Below are 10,102 nucleotides of genomic sequence, written 5' to 3'. Positions count from 1 at the left end.
ATATCTACAGTGCAAAATTTTGTATTTTGTATTTATTTATACTGTATATATTTATATTTGTACTTCTGTCAAAAAAACATTTTTTGATAAAAAGATAAATTTATTGATGCAAAATCAACCCAATTTTACAATTTATATAGACTGTTTTACACTCAACATATTTAAATTTATACTTATTTTCATCGTTTCGAAATGCAAGAGAATCGAGAAATAGGAGGAAATTAGATGGATTGTGTCAAATTGAAGGAACAATGCAACACCAACACTAGATATGGTACGGTCAATGGATAGATCTCGACGGATAAAGTAGCAAAACCAGTTTCAAACCAGACCCTAATCGGGACTATCGATTCTCAGTCAATAAGAATTGGCAACTACACTTTTAAGTTGTAATTTGGTAATAATCCAACTTTAATTGTTAAAATAAACTGCGGGGAAGGTTCAACCAGAAAACGAACAAAATACAAGGCATCCCTTATCAAGAAAACGAAGAAGCTAATCACCAGAAAATCTTGGACATAAATTCTAATAAATGATGTCCAAAGAGGTCTTCCATGGAGGGGTTTGGCTTTCGTCGTTGGCTGTGCGCCATGGGAGAGGAGGAAAGGAGGGCTTTGGAGCAGATACGGACTGGACGGGAGTGACTAGTGAGTGAACGACCGAGGCAGCAAAGATCTGACGCCTTGGAGTTAATTTGTTGTCAAATGTTGTTTCCACACAGCTCATCAGCTATCTTGGTGAAGGCAATGGAGGACGAGCCACCTTCGGCTAACGCGGTCAGGGCCTGCTGTCTCATCTCCTGACTTCGTTCTCTCAGAGCTCTTCCATCTTCTGAATCCATCAACGATTTAACACGTTTCTCAACTTCATCGGCACTCACGAACCCATCGTCAGATTGATCGATGGGCATAGCCAACTTGTAAGCATCCACCAATACTGTTCTGTTCATATGCTGCTCCGCATACAGAGGCCACGCCAATATGGGCACCCCGGCAACAACCGCTTCCAGCACCGAGTTCCATCCGCAGTGGCTCACGAACCCACCCACTGATTCCCGATTCAACACGGCCACTTGTGGTGCCCATGACTTCACAACCAACCCTCTCTCCTTGGTTCGCTCCAGGAACCCTTCAGGCAACAGAGCATCCAGATCTGGATCCACTGCTGCTGATCCTTTCGACACTACTTTGTCCTTCTCACTGGGTGGCGGACTCCGCACCACCCACAAGAACCTCTGCCTGCTCCTCTCTAACCCGATAGCTATCTCCTTCAGCTGCTCTCCGGAGAACGCACCCATACTACCAAAACACAAGAAGACGACACTTCGTGGTGGTTGTTCATCTAGCCACAACAAGCACTTGGGTACACCACCACCACCACCATTTCCGGCCTCCTCAGTTCCGTCTTGGGGTTCTGAGATCAATGGCCCGACACTGTAAACAGGTGGTGTTGGACCATCTGGTACACAGAGCCCATCTTCCATGGCTTTAAGCGATACTGACTCGAGGGACTCAAATGTGTTAACCATAATAGCTCTTGATTTAGTCATCTGAGAAGATATTTTTAAGCACTCATGGTATGCTTGGTCATCTCGATCGAGAATTGGTTCAGGCATGTGTGATGCTCGGATGGGTGGCAAGCCTGGTATATGGAGATGGGTGGTGGTGAGGTCCTTCAAGTTTTGGGTGGTCTGCTTATCGATGATGGGTAAGTGGAGAAAGGCAGACAGAGCGGCAGCACCACATGTGAAATATATATAAGTGGGAATACTGAGGTCGGAGAAGACGTCGACGGCAGAAGTAGTGAACATGTCGACGACGAAGGCTTGGACAGGTGTGATCTGTGAGATGGTCTTTAGTGCGTGAAGGACGTTGGGGTTGTTGAGGCGGATGAATTCCAATAAGACTACCAGACTGCTGCGGTTGGGAGAAGGCTCAACAAGGGAGAAAGGGTCGGAGAGTGGGGGTAATCGGAGGAAGGTGATGGAGGGATTGGCTTGGGAGATATGGTGGATGTAAGAGGTGGTGGCAGGTGTGTCAAAAGGTCCGGTTGTGATGAGGACGGTGACGGAGAAGTGGTGGCGGAGGACGAACTGCTTGGCCAACTCCAGCATCGGGCCGACATGGCCTCTGAGTGGAAAAGGGTAGAGAACTATACAACCACCGCTTCCCATTCTAAATTTGAATTTCCTAATCCTGGGATCCGCCTCTGTATTCTGAAAAACAGAGAGAGTATGGAGGCAGGAAAATAAAAAATGTAATTGAAACTTGCAAATTAAAACAGAGAGGCAGAGACCATCAACCATGAAAAGTAACAAGTTAAACCAGAAAATTCAGTGGAGACTAATAGTAATATGGGCGATGGCATGGACAGGAAATCAACAATAAATTGGCTTTGTGAGATGTTCATGGAATGTGCCGGTGTTGACGGGTAGGTGAACAATTCGACGGAAAGCTGACTGGTTGATTTTATTTTTTTTCGCTTCATGGGCTCTACACAACAGGTTGGTTTTTATATTAACTAGTGTGGTTAAGTTAAATTCAGTGTGCTAAGGGAAAGTCAAAAGAGAGAAAGATAGGAAGTGAAAAAAAAGACAAAGCTTGGTAGCAAAAAGTGAAAACACATTAAATTTAGAGTTCAGTCAAGGCATAAACTTGAATATCAGTAATACTCGAAAAAATGTAATAATATAGAGATTTTAGGGTTCATTTGATTTACAGTTGGAGTCAGAATCAAAATCCTTTGGAATTGGAATCAGAACTGTTTATTTTCATTTGATTTAGACAAGAAAAAGGAATGGGAATTGGAATCAGTGAGAATGAGATTTCATTCCCAAAGAAAGGGCAGAGAATGATCATTCTCTCAAATAGGAGAATGCCATTCCAGTAGAAATAAGAATAGGATTCCGATTATATTCCACCTAACCAAACAGTTAGAATTGGAGTAGCGTGACTAAGTCAAGAATTGTTTTCTTGAAGCTATAGGTATGTCCAAATCAATAACAAAATAAGAAAACAATACTTCCAAGACTTCTAACTATCCACGTCAAAATGATATTAACAGTAACACGAAACAAAGAAATATTAATTAATAAAATAATTTAGATATATTTTATTAATCAGTGACGGGCTGTTGTTCACGCCAAATGACAAGCTTCTCCTCTAGCATGTGTCGATAGTGAATGTAAATGGTTGACTGTGGGCTACAAGAGCCCTGTTGTAAAGCTGTTATGGTAGTTGCAGCAGTTGCTTGCCCCGGTGAAACATGAAAAGAGATTACCCTCATAAGCCAAGAAGATCAACTTGGGTGCCTATCAGGAATCCAAGGTACGGGGATTGAGTATGCATCACCTTGCATGGGACATGCAAAGCAACGAGTGACTTGGACCATGCGCTTACTAATTGTGACTTAAAGATTTACATTAGTTGTTATTTCTGTTAGTTTGTTGCATAGGAATCGGTCAATCAGTTAAAGAGGATAATCTCATTATTATTGGTTATTTTATTGTCAAGTAGTCGAGTCCTTTTTGTATTTAAACTCTATCATTTAGCAAGTTAGACAAGTTCAAAATTCAATAAAATTACAAGGTTCATTCTCACCTCAAGTAGAATAGCATTTTATGATTCTCTCAAATAGCTTTGACTGGGACCTATCAGTGGTATTAGAGCTAGACATTATGGCTACCAACAAAGAAAGAATCGAGAATTTAGAAGCGGGTCTCGGGGGACTTCAAGCTAATCTGAGTAGAATGGAGCTGGGTGTTAATGACAAACTACATCAGCTAGAGACTGCTATTAGCAAGATCTCCGAAGTTTTGCTTACAAGACAAGAACCAACTTCTAGCAATGTCAACGAACGTAGCAGACAATCCTCCAACGGACGCTCTCGTGAAAACACAGAAGGGGGACGACTACTATTCTCCTCTAAGTTGGCTAAGCTCGAATTTCCTAAGTATTCTGGTGATGACCCAAATGAATGGTTCACGCATGTCGACCAATTCTTTGAATACCAGGGCACTTTGGAAACACGAAAGGTGTCTTTGGCTTCCTTTCATTTGGAAGGAGAAGCAAATCAATGGTGGCAATGGTTATGCAGGGCTTATCATGAGGAAGGGAAAGAAGTGTCATGGACCATTTTTGTAGAGGAGTTATAGTCTCGCTTTGGCCCAACAAATTGAGAAGATTTTGACGAGTCTTTATCAAAAATAAGACAGACAGGGTCCTTACATGAGTACCAAAAGGAGTTCGAGAGATTGGGAAATAGAGTGCAGGGGTGGACTCAAAAGGCATTGGTGGGCACCTTTATGGGAGGCCTTAAAACTGAAATAGCAGATGGGATTCGGATGTTTAAGCCAAAATCCTTGAAGGAAGCCATTAGTTTGGCTAGGATGCGAGATGAGCAGCTGCACCAGGAAGAGAAGGATACACGTCCAGTCAATAGGCCCACTATCGGCTCTTCCCCAACGAAACTGAAGTCTGCTCCGCCACTGAAACGACTCACTTGGATAGAGATGCAGAGAAGGCGTGTTCAAGGCCTTTGTTTTAATTGCGATGAGAAATTTGTACCGGGGCACAAATGCAAAGGACCACAGTTGCTGTTGCTTGAAGGAGGTTTTGACGAAAGCGAAACAGATGACGAAGAGGGAGCCCACACCAACCTGCGAGGAGAACCTGAAATTTCACTCCACGCTCTCACGGGGTGGTCAATAGCCAAAACCATGCGAGTCTCGGCTAAGGTGGGATCTCATGAATTGATTGTTCTTATTGATAGTGGGTCAACCCATAATTTCATCAATGACAGGATAGCTGAATTATTGCATTTACCGGTGGTGCCAACTGAACCCTTTAATGTGAAAGTCGCCAATGGTGATCCTCTCAAGTGCCAAGGGAGGTTTAAAAATGTTCAAGTCCTATTGCAAGGTATTCCGTTTACCTTAACTCTCTATTCCTTACCGTTGATTGGGTTGGACATGGTGTTAGGAGTTCATTGGCTTGCACAGTTGGGCACGGTGGTTTGTGATTGAAAAAGAACGATAATGGAGTTTTCGTGGAAGAACCAGTGTCATCAATTGGAAGGAATGGACAACCATCCTGTTCAGCCTACGAAATTCAAAACGATTTCAAAAGAGATGAAGCAGGGAAATTCCATATTTTCCGTATGTCTACAAGTAGCCATGGAGGAAGTGCCTCAAAGAACTCCGTCGGAAATGCAGCAATTGTTACATTAATTCAGGGACATCTACCAGGAACCAAAGCAGCTTCCACCAAAAAGGGAGATAGATCACTGCATCAATCTCAAAGAGGGGACTGAGCCAATTAATGTCCGACCATACAGGTACGCCTACTTTCAAAAAGTTGAAATAGAAAAACGAGTTCATGACATGTTAAAATTGGGGCTAATAAGGTCTAGCACAAGTCCCTTCTCTTCTCCTATTTTGTTAGTCAAAAAGAAAGATGGAACTTGGCATTTCTGTACCGACTATAGGGCTCTTAATGCTATAACCATCAAGGATAGGTTTCCTATTCCAATTGTTGATGATATGCTTGATGAACTATATGTGGCAGCCTTCTTTGCTAAACTTGATTTACGATCAGGTTACCATCAGGTACGGATACACCCATCATACATTCACAAAACTGCCTTTCATACACACAATGGTCATTATGAATATTTGGTTATGCCCTTCGGCTTGTGTAATGATCCTTCCACTTTTCAGGCCATCATGAATTTCATATTTCGCCCATATCTTCGAAAATTTGTGTTAGTCTTTTTTTATGAAATTCTCATTTATAGCCCCAATTGGATCATGCATCTTGAACATGTTAAAAAAGCTTTTGAAATATTAAGGCATCACAAGTTTTTCATTAAGCTTAGCAAGTGTGCATTTGCTAGCAAGAAGTTGAATATTTGGGACACATTGTAACTCCACAAGGTGTCAAGGTGGACTAAGGGAAAATTAAGGCTATGCTTAATTGGCCTAGACCACTAATGTTTCTAACTTGCAAGGATTCTTAGGCCTTACAAGTTATTACAGAAAGTTCATCCACAACTATGGAGTTATAGCTCGGCCATTCACCAACCTCTTAAAAAAGGGACAATTTAAATGGACAGAAGAAGCAGAGAATGCATTTACAACTTTGAAGCAAGCAATGACTTCTACTCCCACACTTGCTATGCCAAATTTTCATCAACCCTTTGTCATTGAATCGGATGCTTCTGGTGCTGGCATTGGAACAATGTTAACTCAACAAGGGAAACCCATAGCATTCATGAGCTGAGCCTTGGGAGTCACTAAGCAATCATGGTCTACCTATGCCAAAGAAATGCTTGCCATTGTTCAATCTATTCGGACTTGGCGCCCTTACTTTTTGGGCTGAAAGTTCTACATCCAAACTAACCAACGCAGCCTCAAGTATCTAATGGAGCAGCACATAGTGATGCCGAAACAATAGAAGTGGGTGTCCAAATTGCTAGGGTATGACTATGAGATCACTTACAAACTGGGAAGGGAGAATTCCGTTGCTGATGCTTTGTCAAGAGTAATAGGCAGTCCTAGCCTTAGTACTCTTTTTGTCCCTCAAACATCTTTGTGGCACGCACTCACGACTGAAGCCAGCAAGCATCCCTATATGGTCCGAATTGGCAAGATTGCAATTGAAAATCCTGGAGCACCCTATAAATGACGGAATGGGTTGGTATGTTACAAAAACTGTGTAGTGATTCCTCCTAATTCCCAACTTGTCAATCAGCTGTTGCAGGAATTCCATGATTCACCATATGGAGGACATTCTGGGGTATTGAGAACATACAAGCGAGTGGCACAACAATTCTATTGGCCATCAATGTATAAAAGGATTCAACAATATGTGGCCTCTTGCAGTGTTTGCCAAAAGAATAAAGCAGAAACTTTATCTCTAGCGGGTCTTCTTCAACCATTATCCATCCCTTGCCATGTATGGAACAACATTACCATGGATTTTATAGATGGGTTACCACCCTCTAATGGCAAAAGCACTATTTTTGTGGTCGTTGACCGCCTAAGTAAATCAACCCATTTTTTTGCCTTGTCACATCCTTACACGGCAAAAATGGTAGCCGAAAAATTTGTGAAAGGGATTGTCAAGCTTCATGGCATGCCAAAATCAATTATTAGTGATAGAGATCCCATTTTCATAAGTCAATTTTGGCGGGAATTCTTCAAAATGTCAGGTACTAAGCTGCACATGAGCTCTGCCTATCATCCCCAAACCGATGACCAATCCGAAGTAGTTAACTGGTGTGTTGAGCAATATCTTTGATGTTTTGTTTCTCAACAACCTCGAAAATGGAATTATTTTCTTCCAGGGGCTGAATTTTGGTACAACACTACATACCACTCCTCTATTGGGATGACACCCTTTCAAGCTCTCTATGGGAGACCCCCACCAAGTATTCCAAATTATCAAGTGGGGGCATCATTTGTGGAGAAGGTGGACCAGACCATGGTATCTTGAAATGCCATTCTACAGTAGATCAAAATCAATTTACATGCAACAGTTAATCGAATGAAACAATTGGCCAATTCCAAAAGAAGGGGCGTGGAATTCCAAGTGGGGGATTAGGTCTTCCTTAAACTCCACCCTTATCGATAGCAAACTGTCTACAGGAGAGCATATCAAAAGCTGGCTAGTCGCTTTTATGGTCCGTACCAAATTGAAGACCAGGTTGGAAAGGTAGCTTACAAACTTAAATTACCCGAAGGCGAATTCACCCTGTTTTTCATGTTTCACTGCTTAAAAAGCAAGTAGGGGAGACTACTGCCACTAGCATTGAGTTGCCACCCATAACTGATGATGGTGAACTTATTATGGAACCTGACGCCATTTTGGATACTCGATGGATTAAGAAAGGGTCAAGTTTTGTTGAGGAAAGCCTTGTCTAGTGGAAAAAATTTCCAAAAGAAGATGTTACGTGGGAAAATACACAGGAGCTATGAAACAAGTATATCAACTTGAACCTTGAAGACAAGGTTCCACTGAAAGAGGGGAGCAATGATAAGCCAAGAAGATCAACTCGAGTGCCTATCAGGAATCCAAGGTACGGGGATTGAGTATGCGTCACCTTGCATGAGACATGCAAAGCAACGAGTGACCTGGCCCATGGGCTTACTGATTGCGACTTAAAGATTTACATTAGTTGTTATTTTTGTTAGTTTGTTGCATAGGAATCGATCAATCAGTTAGAGAGGATAATCTCATTATTAGTGGCTATTTTATTGTCAAGTAGTTGAGTCCTTTCTGTATTTAAACTCTATCATTTAGCAAGTTAGACAAGTTCGAAATTCAATAAAATTACAATGTTCATTCTCACCTCAAGTAGAATAGCATTTTACGATTCTCTCAAATAGCTTTGACTGGGACCTATCATACCCCTATGAGGATGTTAATCTCTTGGCATGGGTGTGGAATAGAGAAATCTGTGTTGGTCTGTTGAATGGGAGAATGGTGAGAGAGATTTTAGGAGGAAGAATGGTGAGCGTGAGAGAAATTAAAATAAGAAAGAAAAAAAATGAGAGAGAAAGAATAAAAGAGGGACTTCGGATCTCCTGCCCGCAAGAATTTTGCCCATGTCTACCCACAACATACTACCCCCCTGTGAATTGGAAACATATCCCCCTGCATAATACCATGCAGGAGGATGAGATGTTCTCCATGGGTGGCTGCGATGTTATGTGGGTAGACGTAGGCAGAGTTTGTGTGGGCAGGAGATCTGGACTCTAAAAGGGGAGAATAGAGGAGGGAGCAGAGAAGAGGAAAACTAGATTGTATCAGATGATTGGATCGGAAAAATAGGGAATCAGTCACTTGATCAGTTCCATTTCACCTCAAAACCATTTTTTGGCCAAAAACTGTTAATTTTGTCAGCAAATCGCTGACTCAAGTGGTTGAACCACTAAACCGTTGACCTGGACAATAGTTTTTAGCCATTTTTTGTTTTTCTAATTTTTTTAAAACGGGCCATCTGTCCAAACCAGACGGTCAGACTATTAAACCTCAGAATCGTTCCTAGAATGGTCCTTGTCCAGTCAGGAAGGAAAGGAAAAGGGAGCGGGAGAGAAAAGGGAAGAAGAACATAAAAATAAGGTTTTAAAAACTGACCCGGAAATGGAACTGTTCTGGCCACCGGTTTCCGAGTCAGCGGTTCGACCGTCCAGGTCAAATGGTTTGAACGGTTTGAACATCTTACTCATTAGATTGGAATATTAGGGTAAGATGCATACTATATAAGAGAAAATAAGATTTGAATGAGAGAGATTTGATAAAACTTTCAGCTGAAAGAGTTAGAAGAAGAAGGGGAAGAGTTCAAAAGTGGAGGAGGACTTGTAGGTTGCAGCGGCGGCAACGACAGCGACTTATAGCGGCAACAATGACAACAACGACGATGGCGAACTACAGCAGCAATGGTGGCAAACTGGCAATGAAAGTAGATTTGAAATTTCTTAGTCTCAGATCTCACTATCTCACACATCTCAAATCCCTCTCACCGTCTCGCATAGACTTGTCTCACACATCTCAAATCTCTCTCACCGTTTTGCGCAAGAGAGATATATCTGTACAAATTTGAGATTTCTCAATCTCAGATTTGAGAAACCTTGCCACAAACTATTCTTTGAGTCGAACGGTTCAACGGTCAAACCATCCGGGTCAACGGTTCGTTGACTAATTCAACGGTTTTTTACCAAATACCGGGTTTGAGGTAAAACGGAACCGATCGCCTGAACAGTTTCTGGTCCGAACAGTTTGACCGCACATCCAGGTCAATGATGGTTCGAAAACATTGCATAAAAAAAAGGACGGATAGGGCCCCGTAGGGAGAAATAGGAAAGAAAATTAAAAGGCTTTTATACTTACACTTCTAACTTTTAAGTCCAAGTTTTTTTTTTTTGTTTTGTTTTTTTTCGATAAGCAGTTTCTAAGTCCAAGTTGGATAGCAAGGTGCCAATTTGGATAAGAAATCCAAGTTTTATATATATCCTAAGTTGGATAAGAAATCCAATTGGCCCAACCCGTGGTTGGATTTCCTACAATTGTTTATATTTTTCTTGCACCATCCAGTTAACGTC

General features: G+C 41.7%; 1 pseudogene across 1 annotated transcript; it reads right to left on the bottom strand.

The window, feature by feature from the left end:
• Positions 1-355: 355 nt before the first annotated feature.
• Positions 356-2,515, bottom strand: LOC104608194 (UDP-glycosyltransferase 88F5 pseudogene; annotated as a pseudogene). Its single transcript, XR_016080166.1, has one exon. The product of XR_016080166.1 is annotated as a UDP-glycosyltransferase 88F5 pseudogene (transcript).
• Between the last annotated feature and the right edge of the window lie 7,587 nt (positions 2,516-10,102).

The sequence above is a fragment of the Nelumbo nucifera genome, chromosome 1 (assembly GCF_055504915.1).
Source record: "Nelumbo nucifera cultivar China Antique chromosome 1, China Antique-T2T, whole genome shotgun sequence".
NCBI classification, from domain to species: domain Eukaryota; kingdom Viridiplantae; phylum Streptophyta; class Magnoliopsida; order Proteales; family Nelumbonaceae; genus Nelumbo; species Nelumbo nucifera.
Note: the sequence above shows the minus strand (reverse complement) of the source record. Positions and strands in the feature narration are given on the sequence as shown.